This window comes from Pongo abelii, chromosome 3 (assembly GCF_028885655.2).
Source record: "Pongo abelii isolate AG06213 chromosome 3, NHGRI_mPonAbe1-v2.0_pri, whole genome shotgun sequence".
Lineage (NCBI taxonomy): Eukaryota > Metazoa > Chordata > Mammalia > Primates > Hominidae > Pongo > Pongo abelii.
This window is the reverse complement of record NC_071988.2, coordinates 88,070,413-88,095,733: the sequence shown is the minus strand read 5'-3', so window position 1 is coordinate 88,095,733 and position 25,321 is coordinate 88,070,413. Positions and strand designations below refer to the sequence as shown.

At 37.1% G+C, this 25,321-nt stretch overlaps 1 long non-coding RNA gene across 6 annotated transcripts in view; it reads right to left on the bottom strand.

The window, feature by feature from the left end:
- LOC134761277 (uncharacterized) overlaps positions 1-25,321 on the bottom strand; it is a 137,405-nt gene that overhangs the window by 88,812 nt on the left and 23,272 nt on the right. For 5 of the 6 annotated variants that reach the window (XR_010139707.1, XR_010139708.1, XR_010139706.1 and 2 more), the window contains exons 3-4: positions 21,908-21,962; positions 1,632-1,822 (exon numbers count right to left, since the gene is read on the bottom strand). This is a non-coding gene — a long non-coding RNA (uncharacterized LOC134761277). The remainder of the gene's footprint in view (positions 1-1,631; positions 1,823-21,907; positions 21,963-25,321) is intronic. The other variant, XR_010139709.1, reaches the window with a different exon arrangement.

The following is a 25,321-nucleotide window of genomic DNA, read 5'->3' as shown; positions in this document are numbered from 1 at the left end:
GGGTGGAGTACATTTGCACAATCATAGTTCACTGCCGCCATGGACTCATGGGCTGAAGTGATTATCCCATCTCAGCATCCCAAGGAGCTAGGAGTAGAAGGGTGTGCAACCATGCTCAGCTAATTTATTTTTATTTTTATTTTTTTAGAGACAGAGTCTGGCTATGTTGCCTAGACTGGTCTAAAACTCCTAGTGTCAAGTGATTCCAGCTCCTTAGCCTCCCCAGAAGCTGGGATTACAGGTGTAAGCCACCGCCCTTGGCTCCAAAATTTTTTGTTAGATTTACACACATATGTTTATACATATACTTCTTCCAGGTGTTTTGATATAGTATATTTAATTTTGTTAAGTATAAAATATTTCTCAAATTCTTATGATTTCTTCATTAATCTTGATTTTTCAAAAGTTAAATTTAAATCATATGTAATATTCTATTTATATGTTTATTGTACTAAATGCACAAAATTTATGAATTTTAAATTTTTCCACATGAATGGAAATATTTACTATTAGGGTCTGACTTGTTTTGTCCATGATAATTGTTTTTTAACTAAAAATATCCGTTTTCTGTTATTAAGGCATTAATTACTTTGTCAGATATTTTCCTCATCATTTTCTAACTTTATTCTTGTGAAGTTATGTTTTAAATGCATCTATTGAAAACATAGTTTGCTTTTGTTTTCTTGACCAATTTGACCATCTCTCTATTTTTAAAAGCAGTTTAATTTTATTTGTATGTTTTGTGATTACTGATCCACCTGGATATACTTGAATTACCTTCTTTTGTTTAATATTAGTGGCACTTTTTATATGCTTACATGCTTCTCCTTCCTTATAATTTAAATTGAACTTTTCCTAGTAACTGTTTGAATTAAACACTATCTTATGCTTGCAAATGAATTTTCATTCATATTTCACTTAACATAGTATGTTAATCAATATATCTACCCAAATAGGTCAAAATTAAAGAAATTTAGGATATATTAACTTTGATAACTATCTACCCTAATCTTACATGTTATTATTGGTTTGGGTTTTTTTTTGTTTTGCTTTGTTTTGAGCTTCAACTTTACCTTAAAACTAGGGATAAAAGTTCCCATTATATTCTGAAACCTTGTCTACTTATAAGCTTAGCTCTGTAATTAAAAGTTTGTAATATTTTATCAAGTGCTTTGTTGCAAGATATTATTTTAGAAGGCAAGCATCTCCCACTTCATGTAAACAATCTGATTCTAAAATCCAAAAATGCTGAGAGGATATTTACCAGAATGATAGGGAATAATGACCTATTCTCCATAATTAGACATGGGAAAAATAAGATGTATTATACCTCAATCAAAACACACAACCGGTTTTCTAAATTTTCTCTAAATGCAATAAAACATTTACTTATAAATGATCATGTTTGAATGTAAAAATGCTTAAAACCTTTCCTAATCATCAAACAATTAATGTGGTTGTTAAATTCGTTTTGTATGCAGTAAAATGTACAGTTTACATGTCACACCATAAACATTCTGTTTACCATATGGAAAGGCCAATAACACATAGCAATAAATAAATTGGCTAGAAAAACTGCATATGAAAATTTACAATCAAATAGCAATTTCCTGTAATAAACTATAACTTACCAGTTGAGGTGGAGAGTTAAGGCTTGGGAAAAGCTGAGATGCCAAGAGCAGAAGAGGGTTGATCGCCATTATTTCATTATTTTTCACTGGTTATAGAAGTTGATAGTGAAGACAAGTGAGGTGAAGAGGCAGTAACTATCCAATGCAGAACCCAATACAGATCTTCTGTCATTCTGGTGCTGCTGTAAAAACTTTTGAACAGAAAAGCTTCAGTGATGTGGTTGTAGTTTTAGGATGAAAAATCTTAAAAGAACACTTTGCTTGCACTTCAAATTTTAACATTCACATTCTCTTTGTATAATACTATAAGACAAAACGGGTCTTTCGCTTTAAAGGAAAGCTCCTACCTCATTGCCATAACATCTCAGAAAAATGTTTATTTTTGCATCTAAATAGCCCATCTACTACAATCTCTCTCAAAGTGCCGACAAGATCTGATTCAAATTCCCTTGTAAACCATCAGTGTGGTTGCAAAATGTTTACATGTGATTTTGACATTCTAGTAATTGTTTCTGAAATGTAATTTGAGATTTATCTCTAGATAACTTTCTTTAAAATGTGTTACTGTGTTTTAAGATGTAAATATGTGTTTTTTATAAATAAGCTTTAATTTAAAAAGCTGTATTGCAAGATATGCACATACTCTGATATTTGCCTAGTAAAATTCAAAAGGATCCCACTAGAACGGAGTAGCCACATTCCTCCCAGATCCTCCCTTGTACAACTAACAATCCCAGAACAAGAAAAAAGCAAAGAATAGAAAAACTCTGAAGTGTGGAAGAAAGAAGGGCTTCCTAGTACTCTTGTAACTTGAGAAAGGAAGACACAGTGCTGAGTTCCCTGGGTCTTTTTCAATACAGGTCCTTAATATAAATGCCACAGGGGAGCTGCACTTTTAACCCACCTTTCTGAAACAAAGCTCCCTATGTGTAGATGTGATGCTTAACATACATATCCAACTGGCCCTCACACTACACTTCAACAGGGGAACTACCTACTAAAAAAGAACCTTACATTGGATCCAGAGTCCCATAACATAAAATGTACAAGATACAACTGAAAATCACTTGTCATAGTAGGTAGGAGGAAAATCACAATTGAAATGAGAAAAGAGAATCCACACAAACCATCAGAGAAAAAATAGACTGAAAGAATCATGAATACAGTCTCATGAGACAATAACTAAAGAGCTAATATTTATATCATAAAGGCTCCAGAAGGATAGGAGAGAGAGTGGAACTAAAAAATGTTTGAATAAATAATCGGTGAAATCTCTCAAATTCTATGAAAGATATAACCCTACAGATTCAAGAGCCTGACTGTGCTACAAATGGGATAATCCCAAAGAAATCCACACCAAGACAAAACACAACTAAACTTCTGAAGACTAAAAGCAAAAAAATAAATAAAGCACCCAGAAAGCAACTAGAAAGGAACATATTACTCATAGACAAACATCAAGTGAATTGAAAGGGACTTGTCACCTGAGACCAAGTGCTGAAAAAATTGTCAATACCATTCAGCAAAAATATATTTCAGTGATATGATGGGGGAAACAAAGGCATTCTCAAAAAAAGAAAAACTAAGAGAAGATGTAATAAGCAAGCTTACCCTTCAAGAATGGCTTAAGGAAATTTCCTAAACAGAAAAGCAGTTATAACAGAAGCCTTGGAACTTCAGAAAGCAAAGAAAACCATAATAAGTAAAATAAAAATAAAATATAATGGGCTTTCTTTTTTCTTTAGCTTTTAAATCACCTTTGAAGGTTCAGGCAAAAATTATACTTTGATATAGTACTCAGTGTAAGTAAAAGAAATACTGAAGACAACTCTGATAAGTGACATTTGTATTTCAAATTATCTAGAACAACTACTAAAACAATTATTCAAAATAATAGACTAAAATACTATAAACAAATCAAGATGCAACCCTAAACAAAGTTTAAGTAACACAGGGGAACCAAGTATAAGAGAAACAGAGGAATGAAAAAAGGAAACAAACAGAAAACAAATAATAAAATGGCAGACTTAAATTCTAACAATATCACCAATTACCTTAATTATAAATGGTCCAAATACACTAATTAAAAGAAAGATGTTGGTGATGTGTTTAAAAAACATGACCCAACTCTATGTTGTCTACAAGAGATTCATTATGAAATGTAATAACACCAGTAATTTAAAAGTAAAAGGATAAAAAGAGACATAGTGTGCAAATATTAATCAAAATAAACCAGGAATGGCTTCATTAATATGAAATAAAATAAACTTCAGAGGAAAGAAAAGTAGGAGACATTTTATATAAAGATTAAAAAGATCAATCCACCAGAAAGACAAAACCATCCATTCAGATTTTGTCTTTTTTTCAGATAATAGAGCCTCAAAATACATGAAGCAAAAACTGATAGCATTGAAAGGACAAAATAGCAAATCACATTTATAATTCAGGATCTCATCACCTCTTTGCTGGCAATTGATAGAACTGCTAGAGACAACATCAGCAAGAATACAGAATAATTGAATCAAAAAATATTATCCAATCAACATAGATGGACACCCCACCCCAAAATTACAGAACTCATACATTTTGTTCAAATGCTTTTGGAACATTGACCAAGATAGATCATATCCTAGGCTATAACACAAATAGCAACAAATTTAAAAGAATTGAAACTGTATGTAGAATATATTCTCTGACCACCATGTAATCAAACTAGAAATCAATAACAGAAACATGAGCAATAAATCTCGAAGCATTTGGTATTAAACAACACACTTCTAAATAATCCTTGGGTCAAAAGGGAATTTTTAAAAATGCATAAACCTAAATGAAAATGAAAACACATAATATCAAAGTATGTGGGACGCAAAGTAGTGCTGGAAGATCTTGCCAGCAAAGTAAAGAAAGAAAAGTAAATAAAAGGCATACAGATTGGAATGCATGACACTATTTACAATTGTTCCCCCCAAAATAAGTACTTATGTATAAATGTCAGAAAACAGGTGCAGGATCCATATTTGACATTACAAAAGGCTGATGAAAAAATTCAAACAAGAATTGGATAATTGAAAGCACATATTTTGTTCACAATTGGAAAAGTCCACATAATAAAAACGTCAACTCTCTGCTAATTAATCTATAGATTGAATTCAATTGTTTCTCTAAATGCTAGCAAGGATTTTCATAGGTATAGAAAAGCTTATCTTAACATTTATATGGAAGGCACTAGATAGAAGAAAAAAACACTTTTGAAAAAAGAATAAAGTGTAAGAATCAGTCTGCATAATGGGAAGGTTTACTATTTAGCCACTGTGGTATTGCTGGAGGGGATAGACACATAGACATATGGAAAAAATACATAATCCAGATGTAGACCCATACAAATATACTCAACTGAATATTAACAAAGCTGCAAAAGCAAGTCAATGGAAGAAAAGTAGCCATTTTAAAGTTGCTGGAGAAACTGGAAATATACAGACTTTCAAGATGTTAAAAATGAACCTTAACCTAAATCTCACATTTTGTATAAAATTAACTAAAAGTAGCAGGCATAAGTGTAAAACTATACAACAACAACAACAAAAACAGAATATCTTTAAGGCCTAGGGCTAAGTGAAGAGTTCCAACTGTCATCAAAAGCACAATCCATTAAAAGGTCAAATTGACAAATTGGACCCCATCATAATTCAAAAATTTTACACTATGAAAAGTCACATGAAAAGGATGAAATGACAAGCCACAGACTGGAAGAAAACATTTGCAAGACACATATCTGACAAAGAATTTATATCTGGAAAATACAAAGAACTCTGAAAACTTGACAGAAAAAAAGTCAGAAATGGGCAGTCTTTAACAAGCATTTAACTGAAGTTAGGCAGATACTCAACATCATTTACCATTAGTGAAATGAAAATCAAAACAATAATGAGATATCGCTATATACCTATGAAAGTGGGTAAAATAAAAATAGTGACACCACCAAGTGCTGACAAGGATGTGGAGATGCATTACTTCACGCATTGCTGCTGAGTTGTAAAATGATACAGCTACTCTGGGAAACATTTTGGCAAGTCTTAAAATGAAAAAACACACACACACACACACACACACTAAACATGCAGTTCCCATACGACCTAGCAATCACACTTGCATATTTTTTTTTGGAGTAATAAAACCTTACATTATACAAAAAAACAAAACATCGATGATCACAGTAGTTTCATTTTTAGTAGCCAAAAACTGGGAACAACACAAATATCCTCCAAAGGGTGGATGCTTAACAAACTGGGATGTAAACAAATCCAATACCATGTAATACTACTCAGCAATATAAAGGAATGGACTATCTACGTGGGACAACTTCGATGGTTCTCAGGGAATAATGCTGTGTGGGAAAAATAAAAGCCACTCTCCAATGGTTATACAATGTATAAGTCAATTATATTACATTCTTGAAATGACAGAATCGTAGAGATGGAGATCAGTAGTTGCTAGAGGATAATTACTAGAGAAGGAAGTGCAATGAGTCAGAGAGTATGCCTATTGAAGTTACCACAACTGATGCTTTTAATGGAAATGTTCTTTATCTAGACTGCAGAGGTGATCAAATAAATGTACATATGTGCTAAAATTTTATAGAACAAAATATACAGCCACACTAATGAGCAGATATAAGCCTGGTGAAATCTGAATCTGAATAAGGTTGAGATACTGTCAAATGCCTTCTCCTGGTTGTGATATTATACTACCGTTATGAAAGATGTTGGGGGAGGAGCCGAGATGGCCAAATAGGAACAGCTCCGGTCTACAGCTCCAAGCGTGAGTGATGCAGAAGACGGGTGATTTCTGCATTTCCATCTGAGGTACCGGGTTCATCTCACTAGGGAGTGCCAGACAGTGGGCGCAGGTCAGTGGGTGCGCGCACCATGTGCAAGCCAAAGAAGGGCGAGGCATTGCCTCACTCGGGAAGCTCAAGGGGTCAGGGAGTGAGTCTTGCTGATTGCTAGCACAGCAGTCTGTGATCAAACTGCAAGGCGGCAGCGAGGCTGGCGGAGGGGCACCCACCATTGCCCAGGCTTGCATAGATAAACAAAGCAGCTAAGAAGCTCGAACTGGGTGGAGCCCACCACAGCTCAAGGAGACCTGCCTGCCTCTGTAGGCTCCACTTCTGAGGGCAGGACACAGACAAACAAAAAGACAGCAGTATCCTCTGCAGACTTAAATGTCCCTGTCTGACAGCATTGAAGAGAGCAGTGGTTCTCCCAGCACACAGCTAGAGATCTGAGAACTGGCAGACTGCCTCTTCAAGTGGGTCCCTGACCCCTGACCCCCGAGCAGCCTAATTGGGAGGCACCCCCCAGCAGGGGCAGATTGACACTTCACACGACCTGGTACTCCAACAGACCTGCAGCTGAGGGTCCTGTCTGTTAGAAGGCCATCCACACCAAAAACCCATCTGTACATCACCATCATCAAAGACCAAAAGTATGTAAAACCACAAAGATGGGGAAAAAACAGAGCAGAAAAACTGGAAACTCTAAACGCCTCTCTTCCTCCAAAGGAATGCAGTTCCTCACCAGCAATGGAACAAACCTGGACGGAGAATGAGTTTGACGAGCTGAGAGAAGAAGGCTTCAGATGATCAAATTACTCCGAGCTACGGAAGCATATTCAAACCAAAGGCAAAGAAGTTGAAAGTTTGAAAAAAATTTAGAAGAATGTGTAACTAGAATAACCAAAACAGAAAGTGCTTAAAGGAGCTGATGGAGCTGAAAATCAAGGCTCGAGAACTACGTGAAGAATGCAGAAGCCTCAGAAGCCAATGCGATCAATTGGAAGAAAGGGTATCAGCGATGGAAGATGCAATGAATGAAATGAAGCAAGAAGGGAAGTTTAGCAAAAAAAGAATAAAAAGAAATGAGCAAAGGCTGCAAGAAATATGGGACTATGTGAAAAGACCAAATCTACGTCTGATTGGTGTACCTGAAAGTGACAGGGAGAATGGAAACAAGTTGGAAAACACTCTGCAGGATATTATCCAGGAGAACTTCCCCAACCTAGCAAGGCAGGCCAACATTCAGATTCAGGAAATACAGAGAATACCACAAAGATACTCCTCGAGAAGAGCAACTCCAAGACACGTAATTGTCAGATTCATCAAAGTTGAAATGAAGGAAAAAATGTTCAGGGTAGCCAGACAGAAAGGTCGGGTTACCATCAAAGGGAAGCCCATCAGACTAACAGTGGATCTCTTGGCAGAAACTTTACAAGCCAGAAGAGAGTGGGGGCCAATATTCAACATTCTTAAAGAAAAGAATTTTCAACCCAGAATCTCATATCCAGCCAAATTAAGCTTCATAAGTGAAGGAGAAATAAAATACTTTACAGACAAGCAAATGCTGAGAGATTTTGTCACCATCAGGCCTGCCATAAAAGAGCTCCTGAAGGAAGCGCTAAACATGGAAAGGCACAACCGGTACCAGCCACTGCAAAATCATGCCAAAATGTAAAGACCATCGAGACTAGGAAGAGACTGCATCAACTAATGAGCAAAATAGCCAGCTAACATCATAATGACAGGATCAAATTCACACATAACAATATTAACTTTAAAAGTAAATGGACTAAATGCTCCAATTAAAAGACACAGACTGGCAAATTGGATAAAGAGTCAAGACCCATCAGTGTGCTGTATTCAGGAAACCCATCTCACGTGCAGAGACACACACAGGCTCAAAATAAAAGGATGGAGGAAGATCTACCAAGCAAATGGAAAACAAAAAAAGGCAGGGGTTGCAATCCTAGTCTCTGATGAAAAAGACTTTAAACCAACAAAAATCAAAAGAGACAAAGAAGGCCATTACATAATGGTAAAGGGATCAATTAAACAAGAAGAGCTAACTATCCTAAATATATATGCACCCAATACAGGAGCACCCACATTCATAAAGCAAGTCCTGAGTGACCAACGAAGACACTTAGACTCCCACACATTAGTAATGGGAGACTCTAACACCCCACTATCAACATTAGACAGATCAATGAGACAGAAAGTCAAGAAGGATACCCAGGAATTGAACTCAGCTCTGCAGCAAGTGGACCTAATAGACATCTACAGAACTCTCCACCCCAAATCAACAGAATATACATTTTTTTTCAGCATCACACCTATTCCAAAATTGACCACATACTTGGAAGTAAAGCTCTCCTCAATAAATGTAAAAGAACAGAAATTATAACAAACTATCTCTCAGATCACAGTGCAATCAAGATAGAACTCAGGATGAAGAATCTCACTCAAAACCGCTCAACTACATGGAAACTGAACAACCTGCTCCTGAATGACTACTGGGTACATAACGAAATGAAGGCAGAAATAAAGATGTTCTTTGAAACCAACGAGAACCAAGACACAAAATACCAAAATCTCAGGGATGCATTCAAAGCAGTGTGTAGAGGGAAATTTATAGCACTAAATGCCCACAAGCGAAAGCAGGAAAGATACAAAATTGACACCCTAACATCACAATTAAAAGAACTAGAAAAGCAAGAGCAAACACATTCAAAAGCTAGCAGAAGGCAAGAAATAACTAAAATCAGAGCAGAACTGAAGGAAATAGAGACACAAAAAACCCTTCAAAAAATTAATGAATCCAGGAGCTGGTTTTTTGAAAGCATCAACAAAATTGATAGACCACTAGCAAGACTAATAAAGAAAAAAAGAGAGAAGAATCAAATAGATGCAATAAAAAATGATAAAGGGGATATCACCACTGATCCCACAGAAATACAAACTACCATCAGAGAATACTACAAACACCTCTACACAAATAAACTAGAAAATCTCGAAAAAATGGATAAATTCCTCGACACATACACTCTCCCAAGAATAAACCAGGAAGAAGTTGAATCTCTGAATAGACCAATAACAGGAGCTGAAATTGTGGCAATAATCAATAGCTTACCAACCAAAAAGAGTCCAGGACCAGATGGATTCACAGCCAAATTCTACCAGAGGTACAAGGAGGAACTGGTACCATTCCTTCTGAAACTATTCCAATCAATAGAAAAAGAGGGAATCCTCCCTAACTCATTTTATGAGGCCAGCATCATCCTGATACCAAAGCCGGGCAGAGACACAACCAAAAAAGAGAATTTTAGACCAATATCCTTGATGAACATTGATGTAAAAATCCTCAATAAAATACTGGCAAACCGAATCCAGCAGCACATCAAAAAGTTTATCCACTGTGATCAAGTGGGCTTCATCCCTGGGATGCAAGGCTGGTTCAATATACACAAATCAATAAATGTAATCCAGCATATAAACAGAACCAAAGACAAAAACCACATCATTATCTCAATAGATGCAGAAAAGACCTTTGACAAAATTCAACAACCTTCATGCTAAAAACTCTCAATAAATTAGGTATTGATGGGACGTATCTCAAAATAATAAGAGCTATATATGACAAACCCACAGCCAATATCATACTTTATGGGCAAAACCTGGAAGCATTCCCTTTGAAAACTGGCACAAGACAGGGATGCCCTCTCTCAGCACTCCTATTCAACATAGTGTTGGAAGTTCTGGCCAGGGCAATTAGGCAGGAGAAGGAAATAGCGGGTATTCAATTAGGAAAAGAGGAAGTCAAATTGTCCCTGTTTGCAGACAACATGATTGTATATCTAGAAAACCCCACTGTCTCAGCCCAAAATCTCCTTAAGCTGATAAGCAACTTCAGCAAAGTCACAGGATACAAAATCAATGTACAAAAATCACAAGCATTCTTATATACCAACAACAGACAAACAGAGAGCCAAATCATGAGTGAACTCCCATTCACAATTGCTTCAAAGAGAATAAAATACCTAGGAATCCAACTTACAAGGGATGGGAAGGACATCTTCAAGGAGAACTACAAACCACTGCTGAAGAAAATAAAAGAGCGTACAAACAAATGGAAGAACATTCCGTGCTCATGGGTAGGAAGAATCAATATCGTGAAAATGGCCATACTGCCCAAGTTAATTTACAGATTCAATGCCATCCCCATCAAGCTACCAATGATTTTCTTCACAGAATTGGAAAAAACTACTTTAAAGTTCATATGGAACCAAAAAAAGAGCCTACATCGCCAAGTCAGTCCTAAGCCAAAAGAACAAAGCTGGAGGCATCACACTACCTGACTTCAAACTATACTACAAGGTTACAGTAATGAAAACAGCATGGGGGGAGGAGCCAAGATGGCCAAATAGGAACAACTCCGGTCTACAGCTCCCAGCGCGAGCGATGCAGAAGATGGGTGATTTCTGCATTTCCATCTGAGGTACCGTGTTCATCTCACTAGGGAGTGCCAGACAGTGGGTGCAGGTCAGTGGGTGAGCGCACCGTGCGCCAGCCGAAGCAGGGGCGAGGCATTGCCTCACTCGGGAAGTGCAAGGGGTCAGGGAGTTCCCCTTCCAGGGGTGACAGATGGCACCTGGAAAATCGGGCCACTCCCAACCGAATACTGTGCTTTTCCGACGGGCTTGGGAAACGGTGCCCCAGGAGAGTATAGCCCGCACCTGGCTCAGAGGGTCCTACGCCCACGGAGTCTCGCTGATTGCTAGCACAGCAGTCTGAGATCAAACAGCAAGTCGGCAGCGAGGCTGGGGGAGGGGCGCCCGCCATTGCCCAGGCTCGCTTAGGTAAACAAAGCAGCCTGGAAGCTTGAACTGGGTGGAGCCCACCACAGCTCAAGGAGGCCTGCCTGCCTCTGTAGGCTCCACCTCTGGGGGCAGGGCACAGACAAACAAAAAGACAGCAGTAACCTCTGCAGACTTAAATGTCCCTGTCTGACAGCTGTGAGGAGAGCAGTGGTTCACCCAGCACGCAGCTGGAGATCTGAGAACGGGCTGACTGCCTCCTCAAGTGGGTCCCTGACACCTGACCCCCGAGCAGCCTAACTGGGAGGCACCCCCCCAGCAGGGGCAGACTGACACCTCACACGGCCGGCCAGGTACTCCAACAGACCTGCAGCTGAGGGTTCTGTCTGTTAGAAGGAAAACTAACAGAAAGGACATCCACACCAAAAACCCATCTGTACATCACCATCATCAAAGATGAAAAGTGGATAAAACCACAAAGATGGGGAAAAAACAGAGCAGAAAAACTGGAAACTCTAAAAACCAGAGTACCTCTCCTCCTTCAAAGGAACTCAGTTCCTCACCAGCAACGGAACAAAGCTGGACGGAGAATGACTTTGACGAGCTGAGAGAAGAAGGCTTCAGACGATCAAATTACTCTGAGCTACGGGAGGATATTCAAACCAAAGGCAAAGAAGTTGAAAACTTTGAAAAAAATTTAGAAGAATGTATAACTAGAATAACCAATACAGACAAGTGCTTAAAGGAGCTGATGGAGCTGAAAACCAAGGCTCGAGAACTACGTGAAGAATGCAGAAGCCTCAGGAGCCGATGCGATCAAATGGAAGAAAGGGTATCAGCCCTGGAAGATGAAATGAATGAAATGAATCGAGAAGGGAAGTTTAGAGAAAAAAGAATAAAAAGAAACGAGCAAAGCCTCCAAGAAATGTGGGACTATGTGAAAAGACCAAATCTACGTCTGATTGGTGTACCTGAAAGTGACGGGGAGAATGGAAACAAGTTGGAAAACACTCTGCAGGATATTATCCAGGAGAACTTCCCCAATCTAGCAAGGCAGGCCAACATTCAGATTCAGGAAATACAGAGAACGCCACAAAGATACTCCTCGAGAAGAGCAACTCCAAGACACATAATTGTCAGATTCACCAAAGTTGAAATGAAGGAAAAAATGTTAAGGGCAGCCAGAGAGAAAGGTCGGCTTACCATCAAAGGGAAGCCCATCAGACTAACAGCGGATCTCTCGGTAGAAACCCTACAAGCCAGAAGAGAGTGGGGGCCAATATTCAACATTCTTAAAGAAAAGAATTTTCAACCCAGAATTTCATATCCTGCCAAACTAAGCTTCATAAGTGAAGGAGAAATAAAATACTTTACAGACAAGCAAATGCTGAGAGATTTTGTCACCACCAGGCCTGCCCTAAAAGAGCTCATGAAGGAAGCGCTAAACATGGAAAGGCACAACCGGTACCAGCCACTGCAAAATCATACCGAAATGTAAAGACCATCGAGACTAGGAAGAGACTGCATCAACTAACGAGCAAAATATCCAGCTAACATCATAATGACAGCATCAAATTCACACATAACAATATTAACTTTAAATGTAAATGGACTAAATGCTCCAATTAAAAGACACAGACTGGCAAATTGGATAAAGACTCAAGACCCATCAGTGTGCTGTATTCAGGAAACCCATCTCATGTGCAGAGACACACATAGGCTCAAAATAAAAGGATGGAGGAAGATCTACCAAGCAAATGGAAAACAAAAAAAGGCAGGGGTTGCAATCCTAGTCTCTGATAAAACAGACTTTAAACCAACAAAGATCAAAAGAGACAAAGAAGGCCATTACATAATGGTAAAGGGATTAATTCAACAAGAAGAGCTAACTATCCTAAATATATATGCACCCAATACAGGAGCACCCAGATTCATAAAGCAAGTCCTGAGTGACCTACAAAGAGACTTAGACTCCCACACATTAATAATGGGAGACTTTAACACCCCACTGTCAACATTAGACAGATCAACGAGACAGAAAGTCAACAAGGATACCCAGGAATTGAACTCAGCTCTGCACCAAGCGGACCTAATAGACATCTACAGAACTCTCCACCCCAAATCAACAGAATACACATTTTTTTCAGCACCACACCACACCTATTCCAAAATTGACCATATACTTGGAAGTAAAGCTCTCCTCAATAAATATAAAAGAACAGAAATTATAACAAACTGTCTCTCAGATCACAGTGCAATGAAGCTAGAACTCAGGATTAAGAATCTCACTCAAAACCGCTCAACTACATGGAAACTGAACAACCTGCTCCTGAATGACTACTGGGTACATAACGAAATGAAGGCAGAAATAAAGATGTTCTTTGAAACCAACGAGAACCAAGACACAACATACCAGAATCTGTGGGATGCATTCAAAGCAGTGTGTAGAGGGAAATTTATAGCACTAAATGCCCACAAGAGAAAGCAGGAAAGATCCAAAATTGACACCCTAACATCACAATTAAAAGAACTAGAAAAGCAAGAGCAAACACATTCAAAAGCTAGCAGAAGGCAAGAAATAACTAAAATCAGAGCAGAACTGAAGGAAATAGAGACACAAAAAACCCTTCAAAAAATAAATGAATCCAGGAGCTGGTTTTTTGAAAGGATCAACAAAATTGATAGACTGCTAGCAAGATTAATAAAGAAAAAAAGAGAGAAGAATCAAATAGATGCAATAAAAAATGATAAAGGGGATATCACCACCGATCCCACAGAAATACAAACTACCATCAGAGAATACTATAAACACCTCTACACAAATAAACTAGAAAATCTAGAAGAAATGGATAAATTCCTCAACACATACACCCTCCCAAGACTAAACCAGGAAGAAGTTGAATCTCTGAATAGACCAATAACAGGAGCTGAAATTGTGGCAATAATCAATAGCTTACCAACCAAAAAAAGTCCAGGACTAGATGGGTTCACAGCCAAATTCTACCAGAGGTACAAGGAGGAGCTGGTACCATTCCTTCTGAAACTATTCCTATCAATAGAAAAAGAGGGAATCCTCCCTAACTCATTTTATGAGGCCAGCATCATCCTGATACCAAAGCCTGGCAGAGACACAACAAAAAAAGAGAATTTTAGACCAATATCCTTGATGAACATTGATGCAAAAATCCTCAATAAAATACTGGCAAACAGAATCCAGCAGCACATCAAAAAGCTTATGCACCATGATCAAGGGGGCTTCATCCCTGGGATGCAAGGCTGGTTCAATATACGCAAATCAATAAATGTAATCCAGCATATAAACAGAACCAAAGACAAAAACCACATGATTATCTCAACAGATGCAGAAAAGGCCTTTGACAAAATTCAACAACCCTTCATGCTAAAAACTCTCAATAAATTAGGAATTGATGGGACGTATCTCAAAATAATAAGAGCTATTTATGACAAACCCACAGCCAATATCATACTGAATGTGCAAAAACTGGAAGCATTCCCTTTGAAAACTGGCACAAGACAGGGATGCCCTCTCTCACCACTTCTATTCAACATAGTGTTGGAAGTTCTGGCCAGGGTAATTAGGCAGGAGAAGGAAATCAAGGGTATTCAATTAGGAAAAGAGGAAGTCAAATTGTCCCTGTTTGCAGATGACATGATAGTATATCTAGAAAACCCCATTGTCTCAGCCCAAAATCTCCTTAAGCTGATAAGCAACTTCAGCAAAGTCTCAGGATACAAAATCAATGCACAAAAATCACAAGCATTCTTATACATCAATAACAGACAAACAGAGAGCCAAATCATGAGTGAACTCCCATTCACAATTGCTTCAAAGAGAATAAAATACCTAGGAATCCAACTTACAAGGGATGTGAAAGACCTCTTCAAGGAGAACTACAAACCACTGCTCAAGGAAATAAAAGAGGATACAAACAAATGGAAGAACATTCCATGCTCATGGGTAGGAAGAATCAATATCATGAAAATGGCCATCCTTCCCAAGGTAATTTACAGATTCAATGCCATCCTCATCAAGCTACCAATGACTTTCTTCACAGAATTGGAAAAAACTACTTTAAAGTTCTTATGGAACCAAAAAAGAGCCCGCATCGCCAAGTCAATCCTAAGCCAAAAGAACAAAGCTGGAGGCATCACACTACCTGACTTCAAACTAGACTACAAGGCTACAGTAACCAAAACAGCATGGTACTGGTACCAAAACAGAGATATAGATCAACGGAACAGAACAGAGCCGTCAGAAATAATGCCACATATCTACAAGTATCTGATCTTTGACAAACCTGACAAAAACAAGAAATGGGGAAAGGATTCCCTATTTAATAAATGGTGCTGGGAAAACTGGCCAGCCATATGTAGAAAGCTGAAACTGGATCCCTTCCTTACACCTTATACAAAAATCAATTCAAGATGGATTAAAGACTTAAACGTTAGACCTAAAACCATAAAAACCCTAGAAGAAAACCTAGGCATTACCATTCAGGACATAGGCATGGGCAAGGACTTCATGTCTAAAACACCAAAAGCAATGGCAACAAAAGCCAAAATTGACAAATGGGATCTAATTAAACTAAAGAGCTTCTGCACAGCAAAAGAAACTACCATCAGAGTGAACAGGCAACCTACAAAATGGGAGAACATTTTCGCAACCTACTCATCTGACAAAGGGCTAATATCCAGAATCTACAATGAACTCCAACAAATTTACAAGAAAAAAACAAACAACCCCATCAAAAAGTGGGCGAAGGACATGAACAGACACTTCTCAAAAGAAGACATTTATGCAGCCAAAAAACACATGAAAAAATGCTCACCATCACTGGCCATCAGAGAAATGCAAATCAAAACCACAATGAGATACCATCTCACACCAGTTAGAATGGCGATCATTAAAAAGTCAGGAAACAACAGGTGCTGGAGAGGATGTGGAGAAATAGGAACACTTTTACACTGTTGGTGGGACTGTAAACTAGTTCAACCCTTGTGGAAGTCAGTGTGGCGATTCCTCAGGGATCTAGAACTAGAAATTCCTTTTGACCCAGCCATCCCATTACTGGGTATATACCCAAAGGACTATAAATCATGCTGCTATAAAGACACATGCACACGTATGTTTATTGCCGCATTATTCACAATAGCAAAGACTTGGAACCAACCCAAATGTCCAACAATGATAGACTGGATCAAGAAAATGTGGCACATATACACCATGGAATACTATGCAGCCATAAAAAATGATGAGTTCACGTCCTTTGTAGGGACATGGATGAAATTGGAAATCATCATTCTCAGTAAACTATCGCAAGAACAAAAAACCAAACACCGCATATTCTCACTCATAGGTGGGATTTGAACAATGAGAACACATGGACACAGGAAGGGGAACATCACACTTCGGGGACTGTTGTGGGGTGGGGGGAGGGGGGAAGGATAGCATTGGGAGATATACCTAATGCTAGATGATGAGTTGGTGGGTGCAGCGCACCAGCATGGCACATGTATACATATGTAACTTACCTGCACATTGCGCACATGTACCATAAAACCTAAAGTATAATAATAATAATAATAATAATAAAAAATAAAAAAAAAAGAAAACAGCATGGTACTGGTACCAAAACAGAGATATAGATTAATGGAACAGAACAGAGCCCTCAGACATAACACCACATATCTACAACTATCTGATCTTTGAGAAACCTGAGAAAAACAAGCAATGGGGAAAGGATTCCCTATTTAATAAATGGTGCTGGGAAAACTGGCTAGCCATATGTAGAAAGCTGAAAATGGATCCCTTCCTTACACCTTATACAAACATCAATTCAAGATGGATTAAAGACTTAAATGTTAGACCTAAAACCATAAAAACCCTAGAAGAAAACCTAGGCATTACCATTCAGGACATAGGCATGGGCAAGGACTTCATGTCTAAAACACCAAAAGTAATGGCAACAAAAGCCAAAATTGACAAATGGGATCTAATTAAACTCAAGAGCTTCTGCACAGCAAAAGAAACTACCATCAGAGTGAACAGGCAACCTACAAAATGAGAGAAAATTTTCGCAACCTACTCATCTGACAAAGGGCTAATATCCAGAACCTACAATGAACTCAAACAAATTTACAAGAAAAAAACAAACAACCCCATCAAAAAGTGGCAAAGGACATGAACAGACACTTCTCAAAAGAAGACATTTATGCAGCCAAAAAACACATGAAAAAATGCTCACCATCACTGGCCATCAGAGAAATGCAAATCAAAACCACAATGAGATACCATCTCACAACAGTTAGAATGGCAATCATTAAAAAGTCAAGAAACAACAGGTGCTGGAGAGGATGTGGATAAATAGGAACACTTTTACACTGTTGGTAGGACTGTAAACTAGTTCATCCATTGTGGAAGTCAGTGTGGCGATTCCTCAGGGATCTAGTACTAGAAATACCATTTGACCCAGCGATCACATTACTGGGTATATACCAAAAAGACTATAAATCATGCTGCTATAAAGACACATGCAGACGTATGTTTACTGCGGCATTATTCACAATAGGAAAGACTTGGAACCAACCCAAATGTCCAACAATCCGAGGCTGGATTAAGAAAATGTGGCACATATACACCATGGAATACTATGCAGCCATAAAAAATGAGGAGTTCATGTCCTTTGTAGGGACATGGATGAAATTGGAAATCATCATTCTCAGTAAACTATCGCAAGAACAAAAAACCAAACACCACATATTCTCACTCATAGGTGGGAATTGAACAATGAGAACACATGGACACAGGAAGGGGAACATCACACTCTGGGGACTGTTGTGGGATGTGGGGAGGAGGGAGGGATAGCATTGGGAGATATACATAATGCTAGATGACGAGTTAGTGGGTGTAGTGCACCAGCATGGCACACGTATACATATGTAACTAACCTGCACATTGCACACATGTACCCTAAAACTTAAAGTATAATTATAATAAATACATAAATAAAATAAAAAAATAAAAAAAACAGAAAAAAAAAAAAGAAATATGTTACCAATGGGAAACCAGGTGAAGGGTATACTGGACTTCTCTCTATTATTTCTTATAACTGTATGTGATGCAGTAATTACCTCAAAATTAAAGGTTAAAAATAAAAAGAATGCTTTTTCCACCAAAGCATTAATGAAATATATGCTTATGCATATTAGTTTTAATTATTGTCAGATGTAACATCCTTTTCATATCTTAATAATGCATCAATCATCACAATATTATAAAAATCTCATTTTGTGATTTCTCCCACATTATATATGAATGTATTAAATGCATACATGTAAAAATGTTTTGTAATTTTTACATTTAGATATTTAATCCACCTTATTTATATTCTATACAATATTAAGTATGAATATAGTATAAATTTTCTTCAAATGGATATTATTTTCTGAAACTGCTTACTGAATTGTTTATTCTTTGACATAATTTGAAGATCCAAATTTTCTTATATCTGTGTGACTCAGCTCCTTCGCCTACAATTCTGTTCCATTAAATTGTTTATATTTACATTTTATATGAGTTAAGATAAGCTAATTGTATCATTTTTCTATTGTTGCTTAAACAAACACATATATCATCCCACAGTTTTTGTGGGTTAGGAGTCTAGGTACAGCTTAGCCATGTCCTCTGACTATAATCAAGGAGCCACCCAGAGCTCAGCTCTCATCTGGATGCTTAACAAACATAAGCTTATGACCAAAACATCATGAAATATAAGGAACTAAAACACACTGAATGAGGGCTATCTGAAAAAAGAAAAAAAGCACAGTAAATTCAGACTGTACAAAACTATATAGATTGGATTTTGGGATACATAATATGTACCATTCTGATTGGCAAGCAGTTTAGGAAAACATTGTATATAGAAGCAACGCAGATTAAAATGTATTGAGACAAGAGTTTAAAGGCTATTCTTGGGTGCATAACAGTGCCTGGTTCCTGGCTGATACTTGGGGCAGGCTGTGTTCCCAGTGGGGAGGTAGAATGAATTTCTGTAGAGAATGAGGGAAATTAAAAAAAAAAAAAGAAAGAGTGGGACTAGTCTAAACACAAAAAGACTGTACTGTACAGGACATAGGATGCACATTTTATCAGGAAAGAGTGTCAGGACACAAGCACATGTCAGCATTTGTAAAAAGACAGGAGTTCTAAAGAACAACAGCAGAAAATAATGTGTAAGCTTTGGTCCAAACTGACAGAGCAATCTAACCTTTCTGATGAATCAGTGCTGATTCCCAAGACACGGAGCTTGAAGTATATTAGTCTAGCTTAAATCAAGATTAGTTTTATTTTTTATTGTTGTTTGTTTGGCCATTTTCTCTTCATTGTGAATGTTTCAGTAACATGCCATTTTGTAACTTAGTCTCCTAGGTTTCACTATAAATCTCTCAAATTCAAAAAAAGCAAATCTGGACCAATATTTCTTTATAAACTTCAGTTATATTTGAGAATTTAAAAAGTTAACAAACTTCAGTTAAATATTTATACTACTATTTAAAAATATATTAACAGTCACTATTGTTATTTTAAATGAAATATACCCACAGTGAACAAATGTAGTTTGTAATTGTCTCTGGATTTTCTAATAAATGCTTAAAATTTTAGAACTTGAGTATACCATTGTTCCCTGTTTATCAATGCATCACACTCTCATATTAACTATTTACCAAGATTATAATTAATAATTTCATACAAGTAATTTACAACAGGCTGATTATGAGTAATTTTTATTTTATAATACAGCAGCTCTTTAGTATATTTTATAATCCATTAAAAATATGATAGAACATAATGTAAAATATATTTTTCCATATAAAGAAAATGTTAGAAATGGGCTGATAGTCTTGAATATTCCACTAGCTGTGATGACCTCATTTGAGTGATAAATTATTAAGATTAGCTCTCTAATTCATTATAGTCAATTCTTTTGAAAATTGTAATAGATGTTTCAGTGAATTAGAGAATTCATCTAACAATCTGCCAAACAAGCTAACCTGATAGTTTGAAGCTTTCCTGAGTATAATGTAATTTTAAATTAAGAGAGATCATATCCCATGAGCAACAAATTGAGATACTCTGTGTAACTTAATTTTGAATGGTAATTATATTAATGAAATAAGATTTTAAAAGCATTTCAAATCCATACATTCTTATAAAAAATTGTTTAAGCAACCCACTAAAACAGGGTTAGTTTAATTTTCTAAATTTTGTAAAATGCTTGTCTTTAATAAATATTTATCAGGAACAAAGTGATAGGTTCTTCCTAATCTAGTCACTGAAACTACTTTTCCATCTGTGCCATCAGGGCAAAAGCCCACAGGTCTATATATCTTATTAGTACAGTGTACCTTATAAATAATCAAAAGAACTTGCTACAGGTTATGTAGAGAATTCAAGTGACTAATGAAATAATAAAATATGAAGGATGTATTTATGAAATTCAGGATGGCATTATGTGGTTCTGTTTGGAATAAAGGCACCATCCAGCTTCTGACTCAATGAGACCAAATAGGAAGTTACAGTGGGTCCTAAACATCACAGTTTTCAGCATACAAAATAAATCATATACATAAATAAGTAGGGTTTCATGGGCCAGGTTAGTGTGTGTGTGTGTGTGTGTGTGTGTTTAGGAGCTAGTGTGTTGGGGAAGTAGAGCTGAAAGGAGAGGATGGTTAAATATTTCTCTTATATGGAGTATTCATGCCATTCTAATGCCTCTATTAAAACTTCATTATGTGACTTCAGGCTGCAAAAATAGTTTTATGTCCAGGCAAGTGAGCACCAAGCACAAAATTCCACGTCATATTCAAGAACACATTCATTTTAGTGTCTGTTCAACTTTAGTCTCTTAAGGATCTTCCCTGACTGAGCTGGACAAAAATTAACCAATCTTTACAAGACAAGCACCCCCTGGTGGATGCTGTGTGTTTCCTGTGCTTAGAATAGTACTTACATATAATAGTATGAGTCCAAAAACCTCTCCTGCTTTCTCTACCTAATAATGTTGTGCCTTCCCCCTTAGTTCTCGCTAGGAATTTGCAAGATAATCCATAGATTGGAGCTGAGGGTTGGTTCTCTAGAACTGAATAAGGACCATCATAGGAAATCCAATGTGGGAAGAGTTAGTGGGAAAGATTTGTACCACAGTCCAAAAGGAAGATCCAAAATCACTAGAGAAATCAAATATAAAGGCCAATACACTAATAATAGGCAAGATAATTATAATGAACACTTATTACATACTTTAATAAATGCTCTTTACATTAGTAATCGAGTTAACACCCTAACAATCTTATTAAGAACCATTATTCTCCTTCTCTGTAATTTTTCAGATAAGGAAAGCATCAAGTTAGGCAAAAAGATTATCTTGCCCAAGGACATACAGTTAATATGTGGCAGATCTGGTATTTGCACAATACAGAGGCAGCCTGATTCTAAATTCTGTCATGTGGCAGCAGCAAAACATATTGCTTTTTAAAGACAAACTCCTTTTTAAGCAATCTCATTAATAAAAATGATAAGCAAAAAAAAAAAGTGGAGGTTAAGGTACCTGGCAAGCTACAGGAACTTTTGAATACATTTAATTGTGTGATGGTCTTGTGTCTCTGAAACAAAAGAAATATTAATGATTATAACAAGTTTTTCAAGAGCTAAAATTGTTGAAAAAATTCAAAGTTGTAAACCTATGCAACACAGCTAAAATCACTGTGATGAAAATCTGCATGAGCTCAAAATATAGGCAATGTGGCCAGCTATTAAACCCTTGCTAGCCTGACTGAAGAATCAGTCTCAGTGATAGCACAAGGCTGAATCTCACAGATTCCCCTGTTACTCCTGAAATGTCGTATCTAGGCAGTGGTTGTACTCTTGCCCAGTACATGCAGAAGGAGTACCTGCATGTCTCTTGAACACCAAAGTACACATATTTCCATTCTACCTCACAACATGCTCACTCTGGTGATGTCAACTGGCAATGCATCAATGTTGCTTTTTATTTCTTCCTCTTTGGAAGTGACTCTTTCTATAGTAATGAATAGCAGAGAATGTCATAAGCTGTGTCTCCCACAGACTAATAATATTCAGTAGTTTGGGGCATTCATCTTGAGATGCCTACTCAAAAATGTGTCATGAACTGCATCATTCCCATGTTGCCCTGGCAGTAGATCCTTCATCCTCAAGGCAGAATCACTAAGAGCTGTATTCCACAAATCATCTGTGCAAGTATGTCAAATGTAAAGGCAAGGAGAGCCAAAAATGTTCATGAAATATCCTCAAAGGAAAATGCAGAAGGGACTGCTCAGTTATCAACCTTCCCATACTAAGATATTATAATGATCACATATACAGATCTTCATACAGATTGACACCCTGCATGACAGCAGTGTATTGAATCTGTATCTGTATAAGGGAAATGGATCTTGAGGAAACAGTTTCCAATTCCTTAAAATCTGTGGCATGACGGTGATGTGAGAACCCTCCTGTAAATTGAAGGGTATGGCATCGATATGCACAGACATGTAATTTTTGACATGTATTTCTTCCCTCTCTGAACAGACTGAGATGCAGTTTCCTCATTAAACATAGTGGTCATTGGAAACAATTTTTAGAGAGTGATAGTTGCTATTATAAGTGGGAGGTTCCTGATACCAGAATGTCAGACAAAATAGCTGGCAAAGATGCAGATACTACAGAGAACATTAGAGTAAGTTACAACACACAGGTGGTCCTAAGCTAATGGGTCAATTACTTGTGTTTTTTGTTTTCTTTTTTTGAGACAGATTCTTGCTCTGCCACCCATACTGGAGTGCAGTGGTGCGATCATTTCTTACTGCACCTCTACCTCCCAGGCTCAAACGATCCACCCACCTCAGCCTCCCTAGTAGCTGGGACCACAGGTACGTGCCCACCACAACTGGCTAAGATTTTTTTTTCTTTGTAGAGATGAGGTCTCCTCTATGTTTCCCAGGCTAGTCTCAAACTTCTAGACTTAACAGATCCACCTGCCTCAGCCTCCCAAACTGTTGGGATTACAGCTGTGGGCCATCACACCTGACTGTGGGTCAATTATTGAAAGTTCTACAGCAGAAGTCAACAAGTAGAAAATAGAAGAATCAAATGCAGACTAAGAAGAAAGTAAAGGGCAGGGGTCCAGGAGAAAGATTATAAAGACAGAATTGAGAATTTGTAATTACACAAAGATAGTACCAAAGCAGAAAGAGTATGGAAACAAAGGATGTCCAAAATTATCAGGGAATCTAGTATTTTGTTAGTTCACATTAGGGGAGTGTAAGTGTATGTTAACTGAGCATGTGAAATATATATATACAATATCACATATGTGTAATATATATTATATATTTGACAAACGTAGGTAACATACATGTTATTAACATGTGTGTGCATGTATATATGTGTATATATTTATATATGTGTATCTTATATGTATATAAATTCCATATGTGTAATATATACATGTACAAACATATTAATATTAATAATAGCTTCATATTTATACTTTAAACATATTTTAAAGTGTGCATTTCAGTGGCTTTTATTATATTCCCAGGATTGTGCAATCATCAGCATGATCTAATTTTAAAATATTTTTATCACAACAAAAGGAAATTCTCTACCCATTAGTAATCATTTCACATTCCCACCTTTCCATAGCCCTCAGTAACTACTAATTGAATTTTCATCACCATGAATTTGACTACTGTGGACATTTTATATAAATGTAGTCATATAATATGGGGTCTCCCTTAACTGGCTTCTTTCTCTAAGAATAATACTTTCAAAGTTAATCCATGTTACATAGCATGTGTAAATATTTAATTCCTTTTTATTGCCAGGTAAAATCCAATTGCACAGGTAGTCCACATTTTATTTTCCATTGACGGACCTTTGGGTTGTTTCTACATTTTGATTCTTATGGATAAAGCTGACATGGACATCTGTGTACATTTTTGTGTGTGGACTTACGACTTTACTTCTCTCTAGTCTACCTATGAGTAGAATCATCATATTATATAGTGACTTTATAATTTATCATTTTGAGGGACTGCTAAACTGTTTCCCAAAGTGACTGCACTATTTTACTATCCCATCAGGATTGTATAAGGGTTCTCATTCCTCTATACACTTCATAATACTTTTTATGGTCTGTCTAAGATTTAGCTACCATTGTGGATAAGAAGTTACATTTCACTGTGGTTTTGATTTATATTTTCCTATGGACTAATGATGTTGAGCAACTTTTCATGTGCTTATTGGCCACTTGTATATCCTCTTTAGAGAAATGTCTATTCAAATCCTTAACCCATTTAGAAATTGGTTTTATATTATGCATATTTTATTGTTTAATTTGAGAATTGCTCATATATAAATACAAGTTCCTTATCAAAAATATGATTTTAAAGTATTTCACACACATTTGTGGGTTATCATTTGTCTTATTCTGTTTTGTGCTGCTATCACAGAATATTGAGACTGGGTAATTTACAATGAACAGAAATGAATCGGTTTATGGTTCTAGGGCCTGGAAAGTTCAAGATCGAGAAGACGGCATCTGGTGAGGGCCTTCTTGCTGTGTCATTCCATGGAGGAAGGGCACTGATGGGGCAGAGCAGGTGTGTGTGTGTGAGAGAGAGAGATTGAATTCACCTTTCTGCTGCCTTTTTTGTTTTATCTGGGTCTCGAGCTGATTGGATGGTTCCTGCTGACATTGAGGGTAGATCTTCCCTACTCAGTCCAGTTACTGATATGCCAATCTCCTCTAAAATACCCTCACAGACCCACCCAGAAATAACTCTTTGCAAGTCTCTAGGTATTCCTTAATGCAGTCAAATTGACACCTAAATTAACAACTAAATCTTTTCACTTTTTTGATGATGTCCTTTTAATTACAAAATCTTTTAATTTGATGATGTACAATTTGTGTATTTTTTTCTTTCATAACTTATAC